Source organism: Bombus affinis, chromosome 3 (assembly GCF_024516045.1).
Source record: "Bombus affinis isolate iyBomAffi1 chromosome 3, iyBomAffi1.2, whole genome shotgun sequence".
Classification (NCBI taxonomy): domain Eukaryota; kingdom Metazoa; phylum Arthropoda; class Insecta; order Hymenoptera; family Apidae; genus Bombus; species Bombus affinis.
In genome coordinates this window covers 11,292,165-11,318,619 of record NC_066346.1, presented here as the reverse complement: position 1 = coordinate 11,318,619, position 26,455 = coordinate 11,292,165, and the positions used below count along the sequence as shown (strand labels likewise).

The following is a 26,455-nucleotide window of genomic DNA, read 5'->3' as shown; positions in this document are numbered from 1 at the left end:
TTCTTGACGAGACGAAGAAATCTATGCCTCCTTTATCGACTTCCCTTCAACCTGTATCCATAAAATTTGCATGTTTGCTTGCAACAATGTTCCAATTACTGATAATCCAATCCAAATTTCCCTACATAACTTGTTTTTCAAACCTTAAATATGCCATTGTATAATCAATCTACAGATAAGTACGTATTTTATTCCCTTAATTTGCATTCCAGAAAAATTCTTTTCCTATGAAAATCAGTAACGATGCAATAAAATCAAAAGATAAAATTCTTCTCTTTTAATCTTTCTTCTACTACACCTTGTAATATGTAAATTTGATTCCTTACATAAAAATTGCTGTTTTCGTACAAACGAATTATTGTGTTCAAAATAATAGTAATAATAGTAAAAATAAAAGTAATCTGACTTTATTCGATTATAATTAACAGGACTCTATTAAAAAAAATGTCTACTTGCCTTACAACAAAAATTTACCTTGTTTAACATAGAAATGATCACTTTCTTGTAACCAAATCTATTACCAATAAACATAAATATGTTATATATCTTTCGCAAAATACAGTAGCAAACATAGTAAACAGCAAAACTTACTTTTAAATTCAAAATTCTTTTTTATTTTTTTAAAGTAATATTTTTCATAATACAAGGTTTGAGAATAGATTTTTCATTTGGAGTACCATCAATTATAAGTACAACACAGCTTTCACATTTTCATTTCGAATAATAATTACAAACAGAATCAAGTGGAATTTGGTATAAGGACTTCTCCAATTTACATGCTCGGCACTGTACACGGAACTGCTTCAGTCCGGTAACCCGAGTTCAGTTTATCGCGAACATAACTGCATAATGTCGATTAACGTGGAAACAAAAGGATAAAAGAAGATAAATCTCGCGTGATAATTCGCACGGGATTACGTACGCGCCGTCTCCTTTATTGATTTACATACTCTGTCCTACATATCGCGCGCCTTATCTCCTTATCTCTCACGTGAAATAGAAAGCGAGTTTGCTGATCGATATCCGACCGGATTCCCGGATATCTATCCATTCTTCCCAGAAACTACTTATCGGTCGCCTAGTAATACACCTTCGTCAACGCCAAAAGAAATAGCGGAACACGGAACATGGCGACAAATGTTTCTTGGCCAAAGACAGAATGATTCTATATTACACCATAAGAAAATAAAACAGAGTATTTACTGTTTTGATTGTAATAAATTAATTAAATGAAATATTCGTTCCATATTACATTTACCCAGGAGTCAATATCTAAGTATTATAAAATGTAAATACGCGAACTAAATGAATCATGCCATAAGCCTATCGTAAATTCGTTATCAAAGTGGAAGCGAACAATGACGCCGTTCAAACCTTATATAACGAAGACCCAAATTTTTCGAAGGAATCCAAATTTTGCATCAATATTCCATTATCCACCGCTTTCAAAATCTATCATTTTTCACGATTCCCCTTTTCCAGATTTACTGAAATATAAATCGTTAAAACACTCGTATATTTCAACCTAACATAACCTCCAAAAATCCATTGCTGGAATGCGAATATTTATGCAAATTATATTTTTATAAGTACAATAAAAAAGAACGTGGAACCTGGATAAAGTATTGTTTTGTACCATATACTCGTATTTTCTATTATATTTTTGCATATTTCAGTGCCACAAAAAGCTATTGGCATATCCCCTTACCTTTCGATGAACCGGTTTTTTTTTTATCAGACCCTATGTTCCATTTTCACAATATCGAATTCTTGTACTCACGCAAAAGTGTTGCTAAATTATACAAAATTTAATATTCTTAAACCAAATTAATTAATGTGGAAATAACACGTATACGATGATGTATAAATACTTTTTCTGGACACTGTATATACGTATTGTACATATATATAATACATTCTTCCATCTTCAATTTATATATGTCGCGTCTTATTGCAATTAATTATCAGTTTGAACAACGTATCTTTAGAATTTTGACGTGTTGTACAAATATTTGCATTTGATGCGTTTATTTCCAAGTTATGATCGCTCGAAGTCGAAAAGTTCCAATTTGTTTTTCAGAGCATCTTCCAGCTTCATTTGCATTCGTCCACAACTTTCCTATCACATTTGCCATGAAGAATTGTATTTTTATGATACCTTATCAAAATTTTAGATGTCTGAAGGGGTACGGCACTTCGAAGGAGTACGACCATCCTCTATTTCTATAAATGCAGAAAAGTCCGCAGTGTACCCATCACTCTCCATTGCTCCTCTCTTAACCATCGATTCCACCCGAGTCTGGGTCCACCTGACCGGTAAGTCGATCGAGGCTCTCCCCGTTAGCCGTGAACACCGTCCAAATCGTTCACTCTCGTCGAATCCGTGCCAGCTTTCAGTCGGCTCGCTTTATTCCGACGCTTCGTTTCAGCTGGCCTACATACACGATACCGTGTTCCTTGCTGCGCGCCCGTTTCTCTATCCTTTTACCAAACGAAACAAAACGGCGAAAAGAGCATACCGGTAGCCGAACAAAAGCTACGCCCGGCGCTCACGGTATTTTCTTTCGACGCGTTTAGCCAACAGTTCGCGCTAGAAAGAATAGACGAGGCGCGTAAAATCGTGCACGTACGTTGCTTACAATTGTATAACTGTTCCCGCGAATGTGGAGCAATTAAACGCGTAAACGGGACCTGATCGTTTCGAATTAATTGCTCATGTCTGCCGTAGCTCGTCGGAAGTGGTCAGTATTGGTGTTTCTGGTAGCACAGGCGATCGTGGACGATCGCGAGAGTGCGAGCACGCGGCGGTTCGCGCACCTGACCTCCTAATGTTGACCGTTAACCTTAGTGTTGCGAACTATTCAGAAGTCACGTTGATTAAATGGATTAATCGAAGAAAACTGCGAATTTTTATGTATTTATGGAGAAAAAATTAGTCCTTCTCGGTCAACATAGTTCTCTTTCACTATCAACTGATCGAAGCAATAAATATTTACCACTAGAATCGTTTCATCTGACTTTGAAAACAAAAATGCTGCTACTGCAGTGGCGACATCTGATGGTAAACAGTTAAAGATTGAAAAATTCGCATAATGCGAATAATACGAAAAAAAAAAAATATATATATATATAATATATAAAGTATTGTATTGTATCTACTTCTGTAATAATAAGTAATAATAACAATAATTCGATTATACCGTGAATAAAGGAAATTATTCATAGGTACGTTGGGAAAATACAGTCGAGATAGCGTGTACAGGCTTTATCATGTAGTAGCACAAGAATATCATACAAATCATGTACAATACATTAATTTTTAGGTAATTTTTATCTTATTACCAAGTGTCTTCGGTTCTTGAGATGGGTTTTAAGAGGTTAGGTACCACTGCAACCATCCATTTTGATCGCGAACGTTAAGGGAGAAGAGTTAACCTACAATTATTTAGGATTAGAGTTCGAAGCCACTTGATTGCGCGCATCCTTTTTCGTTTGGACAGAATCATTTATAAGAATGTCTCTGCGGTTATTCTTACGTATGCGATGTATTGCAGCAATTTGTATTACGTAATTCATGCATAATATGCACGAACGTAAGTTTGATATGTCAGTAGAATGTTAATCTGTCATTAGAGCGAGAGAAATCTATCGAAATTACGTACGAAGCAGAATAATACATTCAAAAATGTTTCTAGTTATAAATACCTGTTCTCATTGCGTAATACCTTCCGAAGAATTTTAATTTCTATTCAAAGCTTTTTCCACCATATTCGCTTAGATGTACTAACGAAAAACATTAGCGTAGGTAAAAAACCGAAATTGTGGAATAACTGAAACCAATACAAATGACAAATAAAGTTGAACGAGTACAAACATTCGAAAAATTTTCCTTTTGCCAGATCGATAGGCTCATCTTTTATGATTGTTTCATCTTACTTCACGTTTGTTCTTTGTTTATCTTTCTTTCTTGTACAGAGTTTGATTAAAAATCGAAGTATTCCTACGTTAATATAGAGTATCATTTAATTAACCCTCGGACGATATCGTTAGATCATAGGAGACTACAACAATTTGAGTTAATTAGTGTATTTCCATATACATGTATAACATTTATATAACTTATTCGATTTAAGTGTTTTATTATTTGCCATTTTTTTCTGAATTCTTGCACTTCCTAAATGATGAAACTTCAATTGAGGATCACAGATTTGAAAGGGTCTGTTGAAAAACTAATTTTGCTCAAGGAAGAACAACATTTGGCGTGGGAGGATTACAAAATCTGAAATAAGTAATTCCGGATTGCCAGGCAATAAATTAATCTATCGTGCAACGGGTTAAACTTGCTCAAACTTCGTCATCTCAGAAACTTTGGGAAAACGTTTTCCTTGGTTGTAGAACGATTACGCGAGGCGTGGATCGATTCGAGGGTCGGATTATCGTTCGATTAGCGTTTGGTAGGCCCGGTGAGAACCCTCCCAATGCGTTGCTGGCCCGTTTGAATCGCGTCCCGGTAATATATTAAAGGCAGATGAACCGAAGCGGTGGCTATTTTCGCCGCGAAACGTTTAATTTAGCGTCTAAGCACGCGGACGATATATCGTCCGACGCGCTAACAAGTCTAACCCTTTCAGTGTCGCAATTACGCGGCGAGATTAATAGCGACGTTTCTATTTAGCTTACGGGGAGAGACGAACGAGCGAACGATGAATTATTTTCGCCCTCGGACGCGAACTGGAACGCGAACGTCGAAACCGATCGGAGAAAATTTCACGCCGTGTTACCACAACCGCAACCGGGGATATTGATTATCGCGATGGATCGTTCTGGACGATCCAACCGGCTTCCATCGTAAATATAAACGTTCTGGATGGATGGTGCGCGATCGAGACTATGTAGACTCTGAGATTCGAGGTGATCGGGTTTAGGTACAAGCGGGACCTTGTTTCTGGGACCAAAGGATGTTAGATAATGATGGTTATTATTATCAGGTCTAATAATAGTAATTCCACTTATTTATTAAGTATAATAATTTGATAATAACGATGTACGTACGAATGGGTCATTTGAATATTATCATCTTATTTTTTCTTTGTTTGATTGTTTTTTTGAGGATGTTAGATGATATTATTACGAGGTGTAATATTAGTAATAATGATATATGCAGAGTAGGTCGCTTGATATTATCATCGTTTTTCGGTTGATATTATTATTTGCGGAGGTGATATAATGTCTGTTTTAAATCTTTTGAAAGACTTCGTTACGTCGTTTTAATAAAATCTATTTCTTTTAAAAAATTTGTTAGAAAATGTTATATACGATATAGTATTAGTATGAAATAATTGGATATTACTACTTTATGATAGTATAGAGTCGATTTTACGAGAAATTATAGTTATGGATTCGGAGGGCTTCTCCTTTTATAGAATTTTCATTTTTGTTTCTGATCGCTGAACGGTTTACATAGGCATATGTACATTTTGCGATTATAAGCTTGAGACCACTCCCTCTCGAGCAGAGCGTAAATTGTTTCGTGGAAATTCACTGATTGGCAGGTGAGGTCTGTTGTATAGATAAAATGTTCTAGTTTGTGCGGCAAGAAGTCGTTTATGGGATATTATTTCATCCGTTGTAACAACGATTCCTATTTCTCGTTTTAATTTATCTTTTGTATTTTAATCTTATTTTCTTCCTTAATTTTTCGAAACTCAAAAATACGTATAAAGAAATTGATGCAAAATTCGCGCTCAATTCTTGCCGTTTGTTAAATGATTTTCAGAAATGTTACAATTACGAGAAAAATATACGAAATTGGGAGGACATTACATAAAATACAAAAATCTTAGGACCAATTCTATGATCACATTTAATCACACGATAATTACTATTAACAGCAATGAAACAAATAAAAACGTAATGTTAACAATAAAATCGATGTGCTTGGTGAACTTTCATTCATTACAGCTTCTGAGAGTTAACATCTATTTATTCTTACAGTTACAATTTAGAACTCGAATTCGAAATAAATTGCGAAACTGCGAAACTTGGATGTTTTAACCTTTGTGTTCCACAATTAGCATTGCTGTTTGTTGACCGAGGGAGATCGAACGTTTTCCAGAAAGAGGAGCTCACTGACGTGCGGCGATCCGTCAGAGAGGACGAATTGTTGAATCGCCGCCAAGAAGGAAGCGTTTTGCAAAATCTTACGAATTAACTTGCATACACATTCTCAAAGCAAATACATAGTCGAGGACCAGGGAGAAGAAAGTCAGAGATTGCAGAAGAAAAATACATGTAAGTACATTTTTGTTGAATTTCTAATTTTATCTCGACAGGAGAAGAAAGTTGAAGATTACGGAGGACGAACATACGTAAGTACATTTTTGTTGAATTTCTAATTTTTATTCGATAGAGGAAGTTTAACATGACACAATTGAAAATGAAAATAACCTGTTACGTATAAGCATGTCAATCCCTAAAAAATAGTTAACAGATTGGCAAAGTTTTATGTAAGCCAAAAGCATAATTATTAAGAGGAGTAATATTTCAATAATTTTAACGCTGTAACATCGTGATTAGACTGCCTATGCTTATGCAAATTTATATTTTTATGAACACAGCTAAAGAAATACCGCTTAAGCAATTCCTAATTTACTCCGCAAAAATTCCTAATTTAACATCCAACGAGCGATGTTCAACAAATTTTCAAATCAATGCAAAAACACCTATCTCACTCTCTTCAAAATCAAATACAAAGAGAATTTTATTAACGTGAAATTGATCGTCGATCAGCGAATCTTGAAATTGGTTTCCTGTAAAAGAAAAAAGAAAAAGAAATGGGAAATGCGAGTAATCATGTTCTCCTGTGATCTTCGGTTGAAAAGGAACGTTCTCACCTGTGTTTTTTATGGCAACGTAACGAAGTGGGCTGTTTCTGAGTTGAAACTATCGCGGATAGAAGGCCCGGCGCGCGCCATGATCGACCGAGATGATAGATCGTTTCTAGAAAGTACTCTAGCATACACGCATCACGCAATCGTATCAAATCTATGAAAGTCCACCTACATGTAGGCTGTACACGTACGATTCGCCGTTTCACCTCAAGCAGTGAAACCCGAGACGCTGTCCTTTCGAGCTGCATTTATGCGCCGTGATTAAACGTGAACTAGATACACACCTTGCGGCAAAACAATCCATGTTCTTTCTCTTTTGTAATGTTAGAGACGCTTATTAGTATAGAACCTATCGTACGTATCGATTGTATTCTTATTGGAAGTTGGATGGAATGTTATATGTTTGGTAGAAATACAAAGCAGAAAGTTAAGAATTAGGAGTATCACGTGGTTTTTTCCAGATTACGAGCAGTTTTATTTTGCACATCGTAAATGAAAGACGATGGAGATGACAGAAAAGATAAACGGAGTATGTGGAAATTAGAAAGAAAATGTTACGTTAATTATTTTCGCGTTAATTAATTTCCAATGTCACTTTGGAGCGCTTTTCGGTTTTGGAATAGATATTCGCGGTATAGTGTTGAAGTGCGTGTGAATAAACTAATAAAAAAGATAAAGGAAGTATAATATAGCGATTAAAACACGAAATTATGTTAATTATAAACGTCCAAGATAATTTTGAGGGGAAACTCTTTTTGGTACGTTTTATTAAAAAGCACGTGCATATAAATTAATTCAGTGAACATCATAGCATTGATTTTTTATTAATTATAAAACGACCTTTAGAAATTGGCAGCGATTGAATATCTTACTCTTAGAAGAAATAAGTAAATGTACGTAAATTATTTCTTTAAACAGAACAAATATAACGAATCCTTAATTCCTTATATAACTCTAATATGGAATTCCAAATTTAATTCACTATCTAATATTTTACAAAATATTTCAAAATACCAGAGTACCATGTACCGAACACCATAAATATATCATACAGTATAATACCAAAAATAAGATATCCATAATAGTCAATTACATTTCGTGAAATTGACATGCTGGACTTCAAAATCAACGTAGGTACAGATTAACACAGCATCTGTTTCGAAAAGAACATGGGGACTGTCACCACGCGAGTTTCTTACAATTAGTATTTTTCTGCGTGACACTTAAGATATTCATGATATATAAGCTGCACGTTTCTCGGTGAGAGGAAATGTCAATACAGAAACATGGTGGCAACGATTTACGTCAGCGGAGAAACGAGCATATGATTTCGGCGATCCGTCATCTGAGAAACAAGTGCATTCTTGATATACTTGTATCCATGGAATTCGTGTCGTGTAATTGGAACGGAAACGAGTGGGCGTATATTAATCGATGGACATCAGTTGGTTCGTATTATCTTGCCACGCATCCTCAGTAATCTAATACTAATCGACGAAAATCTACATTTCAAATGATACGAAGTTTAAGATTATTAAATAGATTCGCTACGTTTGCAAATTTTTCAAGTATTTGACACGTTTCGTATGCTATTACTTCGTGCAATGTATCGAATACATCGATCAAACTCCAAAGGCCCACCAAAGACCTACGTCACGTAAATACCTCCATCACCAATTCCTCTTTTCAGATCTCAAAAAAAATCCATCTTCTGAAGCTGATCGAAGCTCCAGTATCCCACTCCTACAAAATACAAAACATCCCAGTAGAACTCCGGTAGAACTCCATCTATCTGAACTTAAACAGTTTACATAATTGTGCTTCATACGATAGAAATTCACCAATGGTTTTTCCTTCGTGTAATAAGGATTCATATTCCGGTAAACGAATTCAATCGACAAACGTTCAATCGACTTAAAATTCAAACGATTAAACCGATAACTACAGTTCTACCGAGTATCGAGTACATCACTGAAAGTCAAAATAAAAAAACAAAAAAAAAAAAAAAAAGGAAAGAAGGATAAGGGGATCGTTACAGTGGCATAAAAATGCAGCGTTCGCCAAGAATTGGCCAGCGCTAGAGCTGCACGCGGTGGCTGCAATATGCACGCAGCGATGATACGCGGCGCGCGACAATTTACGTTACCGGGCAAACTAGTGGATGATTTAAGCGGACCCTGTGTGTCGGCTTGGCTTAAACAACAACAGCTGCGTATCCGCGGCGCACGCGACCAGTGACTCGCAGCGTCGGATCGCACAGCCGATGAAAAACCTTCTATTAGCGGTTTGGCCATCGTTCGGCCCGCGTTATCCTCTGATACATTAATGACGCGTCAAGTCAGCGCATGACAACGCGGCTACCCTCTGGCGCAGAGGTCCATCCTCGATCCTCTCTTCGCCTTCCCTCTTTGTCCGTCTCTCAACCATCCTACACTTTCTATCGTCGTCTATCTAACAGTTCACCTTCTATCCTCTTCTATTCACCGGTTCAGCCAGTTCAAGCGTCTTTGTCGCGCTCTGGCGTGGCTCTTCTCTGTCTCACCCCGTCTATCTCGCCCCACCCCCGCCACCCACTCTCTAACCCCTCTGTGCGAACTCTCTGCTACCGGGCTCTGTGAGGAGATCAATAGGGATCCTACACCCCGTTCCTCCGCCGACGTGCCAGAGGAGGACAAAGGTACCACTACTCCTGGCTCTCTGATGTTCCAACGCTTCCACGCACGTGCCTATCCACGATACTCGCGACTCGTCTACGCGTCGTTCCGCGAGTTTTACGCCAGCAGGAATAAAAAAGACGCGGGCGCACTCACGTGGAAGAGGGAACGTCGAGTGGGGATCGCGGGTTAAAGGATCAAGGATGCGAGATCTAGGATCGGGAGTCTGGGTGACTGGTAATGAAGTTTGGCCTCGGTTGCGTTTGATAGGCTTTTATGACGGTGGCCAGAGATTTAGATAAGTGTGGAATTGTGGATATGATTATTCTGTAATGGATACATTGGTATTGGTATTGTATGTGAGTTGGCCAACGTTACGTAACACACCTCACGTGGATTGTAGGATTTTATTAACAAATTTCGAAAAGTAGATAATTTATTTTGTAAAGAAGGTAATTTATCGGAAGCGAATGATAGAAGTAATTAGGAATTTGAAGACAAATTGGAAGAAAATGTTCGTAACATTTTCACTGTTTCCTTTGTTTCAGTTTAGAGAGTCGATCAGTAAACTGTGGATTTTTATGCATTTAAGAGTGATTTAAAGGTGTGATAACGCACAAGATATAAAGCGTAACGTACAAATCAGCGAATCGTTAAACGAATCATTAAAAATATTTTACGATCTGGTAGAAAGTATTCGAAAATACTGTTAAAGGAATTTCTATTCTAGTTCTACTTCTTTAGCTGTGTTCATAAAAATATGAATTTGCATGAACATCCACAGTCTAGTAATCCAATAGCTTAGCGTAGATTGGTTTAATTCGGGGCTATCGTTGATGCGACATATGATTTTCGTTTCGTAATTTGTATTTTATACGATAGAGCCAGTTAATGCCTTTATCGTGTAACATAGTCCAATTGTAACTCAAACTGTTGTAGTTACCTGTCCCGACGATACTACGTTAGTGTTGAGAGTTCATTTGTTTTGTATAATGTAACGTAATTATTATAACATTTATTATGAATAGGCAGCGGAGTGTGTACTTTGGATCTTAATTTGTATTGTATAACACAGTCGCTACGTATAGCGTAACTGTTAACATACATTATGTATGTGTAGTTAAAATTGTGAGATCAGCTATAAATAATGTTGTTACTTCTATGTACGTACTATTTTCATATTGTACTACCACTTGTATAATGTATGTGGCTATCTGAATGTGTAATTTATTGTTCCAATGAGAATATTGTTACTGTTAACGTAATATCAATCATTTTGATATTAACTTTGTCCCAATGTCTTTCGGAAAATTTTAATACTTCGCTTTACAAGAAAATTTCGTAGACGAATGGGGAGATATTTGTCTAATACACAAGCTTTCATCGAGATTTATAATTAAAAACTTACACAATTACATGTGATTAAATTCGATATATAGAATGGAATATACCAATAGTAAATAATATGAGTAATTTCTTGTGTTTATTCATTTCGTTTTATTATAATTGTATGGATATATTAATTGTAGAAGCGTAAGTGTTTTGATCGAAGCATTGATCGAATTCTATTCCAACAGCTAGGAATTACGTAGTTTATCGAGGTCGAATTCGATACAGTATAATACCGTAACAATGTACACTTCCTGAGTTTTCAAACAGAGGAGAAAATAGAGATCTGCTACTTTCTAAATATCGTATCTACCTATGTTTCTAATACTGTAACATAAAATTCCTTAAACGTACAGCCATTAGTCTCTTGTCTGAAAGTTGCTTCGTTAACGGTCGTATAATTCACGATCTAAACTGTATTAATGCGCTTGTGCATCTTTGAAACTCTCACAAATGTACATACATCCACAATCTATATATCATACATATTCTCAAAAAGATACTCTATCAGTATGAACGTACATCGATCTTATCAATCTCACGAACGCGACTAAAGAAACAGAGAACTTAACTAGACATTTGTTACTTCACCAAATATTACAATTTCGTTTTGTTGATCCGTTTCAGCCATTTAATACCATAATTTCGAACGTCTCATATCCCACATACATATGTTTAGGATATGCATAGTTTCATGCATTTACGGCTACTTTGAAGACGTAGAAACGCAGAAAAATGCGCATAATATGCGAGAATATGTACAATTCCCAAACTATATACTCTTGCTCCACTCGAAACTATCCAACAATACACTGTCTACAATCTCTACTAAGTAAAACATAAAAATATGATTTTCCATAAATCTCCATTTATACATCTCTCATTACTCCTTTATTAATAATTTTTCCATCTTGAAATTTCCTAAAAGACACTACGTCATACAATCGTTTATCACAGGTCAAGATACCAATATGTCTATGGAAAAAGCATTGAAAATGTCTCGGCCTAGAGCATTACCAAACTAGGAAGAGACGGTGCGCCAATTTATCGTCGCGTATCCGCGTATCTCGATCCGGCGTCGATTAATCCCTCTTAATTAATTTCGCCTGCCGGTCGGCATCGGTCAACGATTCGACTTTCGATCCCGTTCGCGTGGCCACGGTGGCTCGTGGTTTTGTGGAGCAGTCTGTGCAACAACCGGTGCAACCGCGAGTGCACTTTCTTCTCCCGGTGGTGCACAGGCACGTGTGTACACGTGGGTTTGGCGGTTTTAACAGCCACGCGTTACACGCTCTCACAAAATTTCACCGTTTCTCGCTACTACCGTCCGGCCTGGCACACGACTGCCTCGTGCGATCGTACGTGTACACGTATTTGTTTCACGTACGCGTATGCGGCTGGTCGGTGTTGGCACCTTTAACGACCTGAAAGATATCGATTATGCCGAAAATGAAAAACACTACGGAGCCCGATTGTCAGGCCTGGAGAAAGTCGGCTCGCGAGCTACTCCACAGAGGTTGAACGAGTTAAACGACGAGCGAGGAAGAAGAAGAAGAAGAAGAAGAAGAAAAAGGAGATGACACCTGACGTTTTCCTTCTTTTCAGGAGAAAACTCATCGATAGAAACGACAACGGGAATGGGGAAACTCAAACTCGTAACAATGGAAAGTGGAATCGCTTTTGGATCGTTTCTAATCGAGAGATCTTCGATGGTAAAATTTGATTTCGATGGTGATCGTCGGTGACTCACGTTTTAGGTACCACGTTTTCTAGAGTGATCGAATTAAGACGAATTTCATGGACTAGAAAGTTGTTAACAGCGAGCACTATTTAGGTAACACTGGCCGAAAAAGGTACGCTGATAGTGGTATTCTGAAAAAATTAAACGTTATATTTCAATCTATCGCGGCTGTAAAATATTCGTATGTAAACTTAGCGTGGCAGCCTACGCCTTGTGGATCAACGATGAGTTAAACAAATTTCATATGCCATCTTTTTCAGACAATTTACATAAATGAATCCTATTTTTTGAAATTGTTACGGAGAGAGGAAGCTTTACGATTTGATTTTTTCTTTGGTCGCTATTTCTTCCCATTTAAATACTTTTAGATTAACCTACATTTAAGTACTTAGAGCATTACAGTAAACTGTCGGATAAGTCAGAGAATAGTATGAAATTTGCGAGGCTATAAAATATGAGAATGAGTGAATTCATTATCTTGGGGCTATATTGTATTGTTTTTTAATAAAAGAAATTTGAACTGTTATTATTTGCGAACAAAAATAAAACAGAATTCTGTTCAAAACGTATCTTCTTTTGTTCTTTACTTGGTGACTTATCGAATACCAATGAAAATTTGTATTTCTTCTAGTCGCGTAACTCCACGATGATGGAATACGAAGGTAGAAAGTTTCTATTATTTTTGATGCCACGGAAACATAGCTAAGGATGAAGTTGCGTGGCTTTGAAACATGGAAAACAAAGATTGTTCTGCTTATCTCTTCCGAGAGTTCAAGCGATGCAGGTGTTTCGAAAATAAAACACAGATACGAGCTGAACCATGCTGCGCGTTGTACGAATTTTGTAGAAAATTCAGAAATAAAATATGTCAATATGTTGCGTTCGATAAATAAAATTAATCTAAAGTCATAAAGCGTGTGCGCATTTTATTTGTGAAACAAAGAAGAGCAACTCGAGTAATAGATCATTTAATTGAAAATATATTTTTGTAGGTAAACTTTCAGAAGATTGTTCAATTTTCAATTGATACTTTGCAAGTGGATTTAGTAGTAAAAATTTAGAATGCGAGAATCATTTATCTTATCACGTCGTGGTATTCCAAATGCAACGATTCGATATTCAAAGAAACTTCTAAATCGCGAAAAAGAGACGTATAAAAGAGATATGCGGACATCCTTTTTGCAAATATCTCAGTGAATTATCTATTCTAACCTTTGCTCTACTTTTTTTCCGGCCATGCAAAAACCAATTTTCTTGCCAAATCGTGGAACATCATTCCCTAATACCTGTGGACGCAAAACAGTATTCGTGAAAAATTTTATAAAATCCAGAGCTTTGCCGTAAATGAAATATATAACATCTGGTCCCTTCGTTAATATAAACAAACGAGAAGTACAAATATAATTTCGAACGATGCAAACACGATTATATACGACTACGTTATTTTTTTCAGTAACCATGAAACATTTTTTATTATTAATCTGTCTGTTTGCTTTAACACAATTGATTCAAAGACATGCAAAGTAAAATACTGATAGAAATATCAATAAACTAAAAGCTCTATGTAAATTCCATTCCTTTCTATATCCATAGAAACACGGATTTGTCTAAATATTTGAAATCTGTAGATAAAATCAAAATCAAATTGATGAACATTAAAAAATCTATATACCGAGCAAAGTTACGACGTGCAAAAATAAAAATTTCTGTTTAAAGTCTAGCTCTTTCTATATTCACGAAAATACGAATTTGTCTAACTAAATCGATTAACATAAAGAAATCTAGAAAACGTCCTAAGCAAAATACCCATTACAGTACCATAAAATAAAAATCTCCGCTTAAATTCCACTTCTTCCTCTATTCAAACCATAAGTGTGTCCAAATTAATATAGAATCTATCAAGAAAACTCTAACCAAACCCAACACAACTATCCCAGAACCCTAAAGCCCTAGACACATCTTTCAGCTGAGGCTGCGCATTCAAGGCCCCTTCGCATCCACCACCTATCTTCTCTATCCTGCATCGTGAGGATTTCATCTCAGGTGCAAGGCTTCATGTTGAAAATAGGTAAGATTCATCGTTGGGCTCGTGTCCGGTGACGATGTCGGACGTGCACGCGGCACATAGCATAGCTGGCGTGGCACATCCGTGACCGGTGGATTTGGCCAGGTCTCCGAGCCACCTGTTCCCCGCGTTCAGATGCCGGCCGCACAAATAAAGCGAAAGAAGCGCGACAATGTGGCATGTGCGGGATCGACGGTCGGTGCATAGGTGGTGTGGCACGGTGTCGGTGGCGGTGGCGGCGGTGACTCGTTGCCTATAAGCCGGTCATAATAGTCGGCGGCACCTGTCTCGCTGAGCTGGCCATCTGAGATCGGGAACTGATGCAGCCGCCGAAGAAGTCGACGGACTAGTCAGTGGCGGGGATACCCGAAGAAGGTAGACGAGCGAGAGCAAAAGAACAAGCAGAAGAAGAAGAAGAAGAAGAAGAAGAAGAAGAAGAAGAAGAAGAAGAAGAAGAAGAAGAAGAAACTAAGAGAAAAAAAGGCCAATGTAAGAAGAAGGCTAATATAAGAGAGCAAGATCATGGGGAAAGAGAGAGAGAGAGAGAGAGGGGAAGAGAAGAAGAGGTTGTATCGGAGGAGAGGCGCGTTGAGGTGGGGTGTAGCTGGAAAGATGCTGCACGGAGTGGGGGTGTACTCTGGACGAGAGGGAAGAAGAGGGCGAAAAAAACGGGCTAAAAAAGGTTCTCGGTGAAAAGGAGAACAACGAAGACAACGACGAAGGTGAAAGGGGGGTGGGGAGGGTAGGGAGGATCTGCACACGGGCAGCCGGAGGGAGGATAGCACGAGAGCGGCTAAGAAGAAGAGAAAAAAGAGAAGCAACACCGAGAGAGTCATGGAGAGAGCGAGGAAGGAGAAAGAGCACCGGTGTGAAGGAGCGTGCGCGTGCCACTGTTACACCGACACCTGCCACAAAACTTGGCTCTACTTTTTGGCGCACATGCACCCACCACACCTTCCCCATCCTTCGCTTCTCTCCTCTTCCAACTCTTCTCTCTCCCTTCTTTCTCTCGAGAGCGGCCTACTACAGTTTGAGACAGTATGCATATCGGAACCTTCCGTTTGGTAGCGACCAACGGTATTCCGAACGTCTTATTACCAGACGCCGAGGAGGGATTAAGTTCCGCGGTTTTAACGAACGCTACCGATGCCCACCGTTGGGGAGACTATGGTTTCTTTATCAGGCTGATGCGCTGTTTCAGGATACAGCGTGCTGCCTGGATAACGAGAGATTCGTATGGGATTGGCCGAGGGATTGTCGGGGATCAGTCGTGGTTTTCATGTATTTATACGTGTTGCGTGTTTGCAGGTTTCTGACAGGAAGTTAACATGACGTTTAGCGATGATTATGTTGCGAAGAAAATCGTAATTATTTCTATTTTAGTTTTATTGGGTAGCATATGTTAAACACGGAAGGAATCACTTTTCAGAGATCAAGAAGCTACGACTAAAAGCTGTTTTATTATTGTGTTACATATAAAAAGAATAATATATAGAACAAGAGATTATTATTCTTATTATTTTAGATTATTATTTTTAGAGATTATTATTAAAATTAATCGTAACAGTATCAACTTATGAAAGCGGTAGATATCTGTACAATATATTCTGTGAAATATCAATTGTTTATTTATAATATTATCATTGGTACATTAAAATTACACACAATATTTATCAAATTATTATATTAACTGGGTTTAAATATTGCCGCTATAGTTAATCCCTAAAAGAATCATCTACAATTTATATAAATTTGTCAGTCTACATTTATATAAATTTTTGCATTAATTTAATTTTCACATTAACTTCAAAAAACTAATTCTACCATATCATAATGCTGTGGGACAGTTTCAATATGGAAGGAAATCATCTTAGGTCTTCCCACTAGTAATTGTTTAAATTAGATTTTGTCAAAAATGAGCAAGTGTTCGTACTTCTAATCAGTAATATACATAATTGCGCGTTGGTAGTCACGGAGCTAAATAGCTATCGGAGAGCGAAACGCGAATTCAATTGGGTCAAATGATTCTCCAATTGCAAAGCTCCCATGAAATATTAATATTCGACAAATTCGACCATTAACAGTTCCGACGCTCGAAATCCCGAAATCCTTCTAGAATTCAACGCGTTTCAATTTATCCATCATTTTCACGAAAAGTTCAACCTACATTGTATCCGAGTGCTGCGCGAAATTAAAACGAAATTCGAGGCATCAGAATCGTTCGATCTCACGAACTCACGTCCATCGACGTCGTTTCGTAAATTTTGGTATGAACAGACCGATGATTTACAAACACGAACTGTCTCCATAAGCGAAAACCACAGCGGAAGAATCATGAGATTGCCCCCCAAAATATAACACGCCCCCATAGTTCTGTATTCCGACCCCTCATCCACCCTCGTGTCTCTGTGACGAAAATCGAGCGAAGCAACGCGACCTCGTAAGACACGCGACGACCTGACAGAGGCTCTCTTTACAGCAGCGGCGTCGACTGGTTCGGCTCTCTCTGTGGCGGGCGGAAATTTCAATTAACTTTATGGAGGCCGCGATGTAAATTGCGTAGGGGTCAACGCGTGTCGGTAGGGGCCAGAGAGTAGGAGCAAGGGTGCTGCCGTTGCTGCCACTGCTGCCACTACTACCGTTCTTTCTGACAACGGGGCTGAATGTGTAGTCGTGACGAGCGGTAGTGGTAGCAGAAGGTTGATGGTGGTGGCGACGCCGCTGGTGGTGGTGGTGGTGGTGGTGGTGATGGTGGTGGTGGTGGCGAGTTCAGGGGTGGTTAGAGGTGTAGGCACGGTCCACGGCCCCGTGGGCATAGGGTGCGGGCAGAGGGTCGCTGGTTGGATGGGTATTGATCAGCCAGGCGGCCAACAAGACGCCTTTGCAGGATACCTACTATACCCTCTACACCACCAACGTTCCCCGTCGTACACATTGCCGGGATTCCGTGTCACGTATACCGTGTCTAACACCAATGAAACCATCACCTACGCCATCCAACACCAACGAGACCGTCACGTATACCAGTCAACACCAATGAAACCATTATATATACCAGCTAACACCAACGAGCACATCGCCCACACCGACGGTGGGCCAACGTAAACCTAGCCCCACCATCCGTGACATCACCCACACCGACTCTGCACCGCTGGCACGTGAAGTTTTGAGAGAGAGAGAGAGAAGGAAAGAGAGAAAGAGAGAGAGAGAGAGAGAGAGAGAGAGAGAGAGAAAGAGAAAGAGAAGCAGGTGGAAAGAAAGAAAGCAAGAGGGACGAACACGAGCGAGAGCGTGATAAGGTTGACGGGAGGGTTGCGAAAGAGGGAAAGGGAAGATTTTCACGATGCTACTAGCCAGGCGGCCAACAAGACGCTTTTGCAGAGGGACGCCGCTATCGTACATAGGTGAAACACATATACACGGGCAGACGTGGAGAGTCGCGCCACGTTCCACGCAAACGCCGCCGTCGGCCGAGATCGAATATACACTACCACAATTTGACATCATATACCCGCCACCGGGACCAGTCGACATAAACTACCACTGCTCTGTCCATGAGAGACCACCTACAGAAACGCGTCTTTCCGCCGTGGCTTCTCAGAGAGAGGGCTAGCTATAGAGAGGAAACGGGATAGAGATACTCTCGCAGGGCTAAGGGAGAAAGAGAGTCGCGTAGGGAAAAAGGGATAAGCTTTGGAGGAGGAGTGAAAGAGTAGGATGGAAGAATTTGACGATGCCAAACCGGCTACCACGAGGCCTATGCAGGGTTACCTCGCCGCTATACATACCAGTGCCACTAGGCATCGCGTATATATTATTGTCGCCTAGCACACAGTGTACTCACGACCACGATCATTCGACCGTACTACCACTAGCATCGAGAGTTCGAGTAGCGTGTTCTCCTATGCTCAACACACATAGCGAGGCCCTTTACACGCGCGACCCGAGATGAACAAAAAGGGACCAAGGGAGACGAACAAACGGAGAGAGAATGGCGAGTTTACGTGATAGCGGGAGAAAGAAGGAGAGAAGTGACGCGCTGGCAGCGAGGCAGCCAACAAAACGCCTCTGCATCGATGCTCTCTATACGTGCATCACTAACACAACTACGATCGTTGCCTGAGAGCATCGTCGCCGCTGCCATCGCCTGTTACTCGTCTAGTCCTTGCACGAAGCTTCAGGAAGTGGAGACGAAGAAAGGGTGGAGAGGATAGACGAACGAAAAGGTCGAGTTCCACGGACGAACGATGTAAGAGCAAGCGAGACAAGCGAAAGAAGGAGAGGAGAGTCGCGTTGACGCTACCAAGACGCTCGAGCAAGATCGAGTCTTTGGAGGATACCTACTATATCTAGCGCCAACCACTTCCACTACCACCAGCGTCGATACATACGACCAACACTGGTCCAAGATTCGCGCAGCATCTTCTCTGTTCGCATTAACGGCGAGCAGGATGGAGATAAAACGGAGAGGAGAAAGATAGAGGTGTACATAGGTAGGTAGAGAGTGGGAGGGTGAGGTTTATATGGTTGAACAAGGGGATGGAAGTGGGAACGAGAGAGAAGTAGAAAGAGGAGGCAGGATTGCGAGACAGAGACAGAGGTAGGGAGTTCACGTCGACGCCACTGGCGCGACATAGTGCCCCCGATTGCGATATATATCCACCCTCTCTAACCAACCCTATGCTTCTGCCACCCACACGCTTCGATCTCGCCTCATATCTCTCTCCCTCTGTCGGTTCCCTCTCTACTTCGTCAAACCCCATCCCTGGCAGCCTCTGCCACTCTAACCATTCCTCCTACCCTTTCGTTCCTCCGCTTCCATCTACTAGAAACTCAACCCCGCCGCGCACCACCTTGTCTCTCTCATCACCGCCACTGCGCTTTTGCCTCCGTTCCGCAATACTCGGCCTCAGGGTTGCTGGCGTTGCTTTGGGGGGTGGCTGGCTGCCGCTGGACGACTCTCGCCACCACTTCGTCCACGAAAAAAGCTCTATATACGGGGTATATAACACAGGCGGGCAAGAGCGAAATAGAAAGAGAAGGACTGTTTCCCTTTTTCCTTCTTGTTTTTTTTCAGTTTCGACGCGTCGCAAGGCCGTTGGGATTTCCAATTGGAATTTTTCGGGGCCCTGCTCTCCCGTGTCGATCTAACGCACGCGCGCAACCGATCGTCGAGCATAGAATACCTATCGATACATCGATTGGCGAGGGATGAGAGACTGCTCGATGCTTCGCAATCCACGATGGAAATTGGGTTTCTTTAGTTTTTATGTTATTTGAAGGGTTTTCAAGGTTTGCAGGATTTTAACTATATCCGAGGTAAATTTTAAAGAGCAAATCTTTTCGGATAATGGTGATAGTAGAGTCCTCTTGCACAATTATTTATCACGACGTAGGTTATACACTCCTCTTCGTTTTGTAGTTTGCTTGCGAGACTTTTACGGCTTGAGGACTCCAAGCATTTTTAAGGCAGACTCTATTAGATGACAAGTTTACGTTAAGTAGGATAATCGTAATTTCTAAAATTTGAATAGCCACTTTAATTGTTTTATATAACAACAAGTTTAAATATCAGTTTAAATATTATTACAGATTGGTAGAATAAAATACTCAACATTGTAAGCTTTAAGAATTTCTTTAAGTCAAACAAACTAGTAAAATTATAGTTTTCATGAATTTATTCAAAAGTTGAAAGATGTTTGAAATTATTATCAATTAATGTATACAAAATTAATTATGTACTAAATTAATTAATGTAATACAAAATTAAGAAACACGAAATATCGGATAAATGAAATGTATGTCAAGTATGCCAAACGTATGTTCGATTCAATACTGTACGATTTCGTAATATTTTATCAATTTTCATCAAGTTATCCAAGGAAATAAAGTAATCGAAAGCCAGGCTTAACACGAGTCTCCCGACGTGCTAATCTTCCCCTCAACAATAGATCCTAGCCGAAAATAAATCCTGCCACATAGTGCCTTCCCATGTAACCACCAATACTGCTTAACACTGCCATACATCTGGGGACGCAGTGTTGCAGTGTATCTCGCTTGAATGAAGCGATTCGATGACTCTCCGTTACCTATTTATTTTCCAGTGCTCGATATTTGGAATCATCAAACGAATATTCTCAGTTACATTCAAATATTACGTGGATTAACGTCTGATATTTACCACTGAATTTGTTTAAAAACTGATACACTTATTAATATCGTAAATTTCTATTAATAACCGAATATGTCGTAAAATGTATATTTTACTTCAATTTAATTAAAAAATGAATAAATTAGGAACGTCAGGACGTATTTAATTAAATTAAAAAATTAATACATCTGAACATATTTGAAAGTTAACATCCGTTAATCTTCCAAATTTTTGTTCAGATATACTAAGTTACTCGTTTCTAAACTCATTTTCTACACGATGGAAATTTCGAAGAAAAAAGAACAAAGCGAATAATAGAAATATGAACTTACACGGACGTTTTAAAATTTCCAAATTGTCTAGCACGTTAAACGTACTCAAAAATTATCGTAATTTTATCTATCAAACATAGCTATTTCTTAACTACTAAACGTCCTCAAATATCGATTGACAAATATCATAAATATCACAGTTTCCAAATAATGATTATCTCCTGCATCCAATCATCAGCACAACCTTCCCAAAATTGCCAATCAACAACGAAATCTTCCTACCCGATCGAATCTCTAAGAAAAAAGAAAGAAACTATATTCCCTCGTCGCCTCTTGCCAAAAATCGACCTAACTTCCCCCAAACTTGCCATCGAACGACCGCCAAATGTCGTTCAACAACCTTTTCGCGGCCCCTACATATATCTCTATGCCTTTCGAACGAATTCGGTAATTGGATATCAGGATATCCGCCGCTCGAGCGTTGGACACAGAAACGGATCATCCGCTCACCCCCATCTCACCATTTCTCTTCATCCTCCTCTTTCACCCTTCCATATTATTTCATTTTCTTAAAGACACGTGCTGATAAAACGGCGGCAATTGCCGGGTTTCACGCGGCATTCCCACCTGCCGTCCTCGCACGCTCTTCAACCGTGTTCTCGCGCCTATACGCCGACAGACGGACGCATCGTTATGCCTCTGTCCACGTGCCTGCCGAGGTAGCGTCCTCTCTCCGGGTGTCGAAGGTGCGCCCAGCCACGCCGCAATTCGAGCACACCTTCTTTCGACTCGTCCGAGCCGCCTGTTGCGAGCACCTGTATCCAAAGCAAGATGTCTGGAACGTGTGATCGAACGTTCAAGAGAGCATCCGGATCGGCAATTTATTCGAACAGCCGATGGTTCGATGTTTGAGTTGATCGTTCGACGGTAGCTTCTTTCAGAGCTGCTGCTTTAAAAAGTTGGTGACAAACAAAGAGATTAACTGGTGCTTTTACGAGCTTCAAGGTTTCATCGCTCGGATAGATGACGAGGGTGTAATTTTTTTACATGATAAATCGTTTATCTTCGCAAGTTTCCTACGTAAGGATGCGACAGTAGCTGGGAAGAAGAGAAATTTTGCAAAATAATATTCATTATTGTTTTTCATAATTAACGTTATTGGTTTTTCAAATTTGTACTTAAATGATATTTTTTTAATTCATGGAATTCTCTGTGCGATATTTATTAATGGCGCATATCACAGTATTGAGTGTCCTTTGGACAATCATTTATAAATTAATAATATCAGAGTCAACCGGCAAGTTACTAATGTTATTCTCGAGGAAAGTTCTCGAGGAGTTCTCGGATTTTAGAAATATTATTCCTAGGTATTGAGAAGCCATTGAAATTCATATTAATGAACTGTGAGAAATTACAATTTCCTATTATTCTGATATACAGTTGTCCTGGTGTTAATATCACTAAACATGTGTTGAAATCCCTCGCATTCACTGCGGGTATAAATTTCTGTGTCAAAATAGACGTATAGAACGAAATGTGTGTATATATGTGAGAAAGAGAGAGAACGAATGTGTTTTCAATGCAAATAGGATAAGATGATTGTTACGTAACATAGTTTGTCGAGTTTGGATGAGAAGAAGGGAAACTGGGTGATGACTGTGGCTAGAAGCGCAACGTGCTACGAGTTACAATTACAATGATTGTGGATTTTATGGAGTTTTGTGACGGTTCCAATGTAAATGGGTACAGGTGACGTCAGGTGTTTCAATTGAAATACGTTCATATGGCGAGTTGATATATGGACTGTAGTTTGCGAATTTTATATTTTGTTAGCGAATCGATTCTGCGTTGTTTTAATACGACAGAAATTTTCATTTTCATTTGAACGACCATGCATCTAAAATACGATTGTCTTTCTCTAAAAGTCATTATTATTCATATATTAGAACATATTATACATACATATCACTAAGATTTGGAAAATACGATAATAAATATAAATATGATACATTAATATATGAATAATAAATTAAACATAATAAATGTAGTATAAATGCAATATCTCTGACGATTTGTAAATTTTTAAATTTAGGTATCGAGAAATAACGTATTCTTTGCCTGTTTATGGAACGAAAAAAAAATTTCATGTATTCATTGAGAATAAATGATTAAGCAGTGTTACAGCAGCGAACAGTCAAACTACAAAAAGTAGGCCAAAAACGTATCAAAACGAAAGGACAATACGCGGACCATCTTCTGTAAAAATAAAGATAGAAAGGGATTACCTCGACGATAATTCTTCGTTTTCATATACGAGTGACTTGGTTGCGACGATCGAGGAAGCAGGTCACTTTCTTGGACCTAATTTTCTCGGAATCCAGGCGGAAGGTTCGAGCGTCAGGCAAATAAGCCAAGAATTTATTTTGCATAAACTATATCCTCTTATAATTTTTGAAAATATAAAATTTATTGTGGTATCTGCTAAGATAACACAGCATAGTATATCAAGCTTTAATCACAACAGGATGGAATTCAAAAATGTTTATACGACAGAAAGAATTATACAAGAGAAATTTATAGAAGATTAAGATACGAATGTTAACTTTCAATTATGAGAGTAGTGACAGTGTAAAGAGTCTGACGTCGACTACCGAAAGAAAGACTAATCGCTTTCATATCATTTCCAGATAGACTTAAATTCAAATACTTTTGTTTTTTATTTTAATTCTCGACATGATTTAACGAAGTACAGTCTGTGCTGTCAAATTAGATCCCACTTTTCGCATCTTCGAACATAGACATGTCCCCTTTCGTAACATTAATTGGTTCATCCAATTCTTCGACCGAACATCCACCACAATTGCCAATCCAATTCTCCGGAATCCCTAAACAAAACTCGACCGATTCGAAATTGTCGGCGCTAAACCTGTGGTCATTGCTAGCTAATAATTGGTGCATCGAATTCGTCGATCAGAAATCTCTGTGTCACCGTCTTCGATCCAATTCTTCGGGATGCCCGAAGAAAACTCGACAAGTGGAAAGTTTTGCCGGTGTGCCCGGTTTGACGAAAAAATCTGGAAAAGTGGGCCTGTGTAGGCCACGCCTGTTATCAGAGGCAGGTCAGGCCTCGTCTTTTCCTTTGGAAAAGCCGGTGGAGAACGAGGAGAATCGCGGGTTCCGATGGGAGAGCAAACCGAGAGAGGATCGCAGAGAGGGAGGAAGAGACTCTGGAGAGCAAGTGAGCGTACGAGAGAGAGGGGAACGGTTCGTGAACGCTTGGTGAGTGACTGAGCGAGAGAGACGGGCCACGTCGACAGACAGCAGAGAAGCAAGGAAGGACAGAGAGGGTAGTAGACAGGCCGCAAGAGAGACACAACATTCAGACAGAGACCGAAGTAGAACCAGGGTGAAAGAGAAAGAGATATAGAGAGTCAGACGAGGTCCGCCGCAAAATACAAGTTGGTAGGATATCGACCAGCCGGAAGTCTGAGTAGTTGTTGCCATGGAGACGCTCAAGTCAATTTGACCTGGGCCAACAGTCACCGGCATACTGATGCACGATATGCCATCCCATTATTCATATGGTTTTTACACGGTGGAACATATTTCGCGGGCCGATAGACCAGCGCCACGGTGAACACCACTTCACCGGAAGCCCGCCACCGGACCGAATCGCATCAGAGCGCTCCGTTCGAATCATCCCTTTTCCCAACCTTTTTCGTTCCACGCGAAATCCACCAACTTTGTCGCTTTCCTTTTTCTCCCTTTTGTCCAGAGTTTTCCCTCTCTTCCGAACTTTTTTTCTTTCCGCTTTTGTTTGGATGAAAGTGCCAGATAGGTTAGGATCGAGAGGTTAGGTTGGTCGTTCGATATTGGGACGAAACGTGGATTGGAATCTGCTTGATGATGCTGGACGACGAGACGGTTCTGATGACGACACGGATAATTGCTACCCTTTTTGGTTGATTGTTATGGGATTATTGATTAGGTTCATGGGGTGCAGACTGATTTTAACGAAGTTGATGGAGATTGGTTGAGTAGGCAAATTGTTAAGTTTGTTCGAGGAAAATTACAGAAACTTTCGTTGAAGTTCCTCTTTTTTTCGAACGTTTTGACGTTCCTGTGACGCTGAACTGAATTATTTTGGGATATGACACTTTTAAAATACATAAGCATAACGCCGGCTTAAATTCCATTTTTCTAATAGGATTTACAAAAATATGAATTTACATGAACTTTAGTAAAGTTAAATGCAAATGAGAAGAAGCGGATATAAACTAAGTCTGGAGTGGAATTAGCGTCGGGTCACGTGCTGCAAACTTTCGCTTGGTTTTTAAAGTGGTGGGAAAGAAATCGACCGATTTACGGATTTCGTTAATAGAATATTATTATGATTATTTTGATCAAAGGACGCGGTAGTCGAAACAGAAAACTGGAGGGCAGAGATCTGCGAGGGAGGACGAAGTTGGCGAAGGAGCCGCGTGAAACAGGATTACTCAGGGCTTCTCCAACTATGCAGACTCGCGCGACACGCGAGTTCCTGCCTCGTTGTTGGAGGCTAAGTTTGAAGACGCGCGCGAGGGAGGATGACTGATTGTGTAGACCGGGCGAGATTCAGTTTTAGGGTCGAAGTGTTTTCTCTTTCCTTTCCACTATGGAAATAGTCTTATAACCCGATGTCAGGCCGTGCTCCCTAAAAATAGCCAGATTCCCCGGTATTTGTATACATTTTTCGTTTTTCAACGTCTGGTCGGAGAGGCAAGGTTGACGCGTCCTCGGAGGGTGGCGAGTTTTCGAGAAGAATTCCTCTAGCAGCTCCGTGATTCACGAGGAAAAAAAATCCACGGGCTGTTTTGTATTCCTCGCGATACTCTTTGTATCCGACGAGTTTAGGTGAAAACGAGATTCGCCAGCCAAGGAGGCGAGCTTCGATCGAAATCAGCCAGAACGTTGGAGAACAGAAGAACGTAAAGGATTCTTCGAGAGGATCTTCTTTGGAAAATCGTTGGTTAAATGATATATTTCTTCAGGAATGTTAATTTTTAAGCATCCGTATCGGCAAATTGCAGGGGTAGTTTTGGCGTTTCGATCGATATAGGAAACCAAACTAGTCGCCATCATGACCTGATTTACTCTATGTACTTGCAAATCCCGTCATTTCTATGCTTTTCGATCTTGCAAAGAGTTTCAATTTATCGATTTTGCTTCTTCAGCGTTCTTCGTATAAGTTCTAACCCCTTGATCCGATTGTAAATTGTTATAATAATTTCATTGTACCTTCAATTATTCGTTT

At 39.6% G+C, this 26,455-nt stretch overlaps 1 protein-coding gene and 1 long non-coding RNA gene across 4 annotated transcripts in view; one reads left to right on the top strand and one right to left on the bottom strand.

The window, feature by feature from the left end:
* LOC126914646 (centrosomal protein of 290 kDa-like) overlaps nucleotides 1-26,455 on the bottom strand; it is a 170,263-nt gene that overhangs the window by 47,227 nt on the left and 96,581 nt on the right. The window lies entirely within an intron of this gene.
* LOC126914947 (uncharacterized) lies at nucleotides 19,965-20,656 on the top strand. Its single transcript, XR_007709969.1, has 2 exons — nucleotides 19,965-20,058; nucleotides 20,162-20,656. It is a non-coding gene; the product is annotated as an uncharacterized LOC126914947 (long non-coding RNA).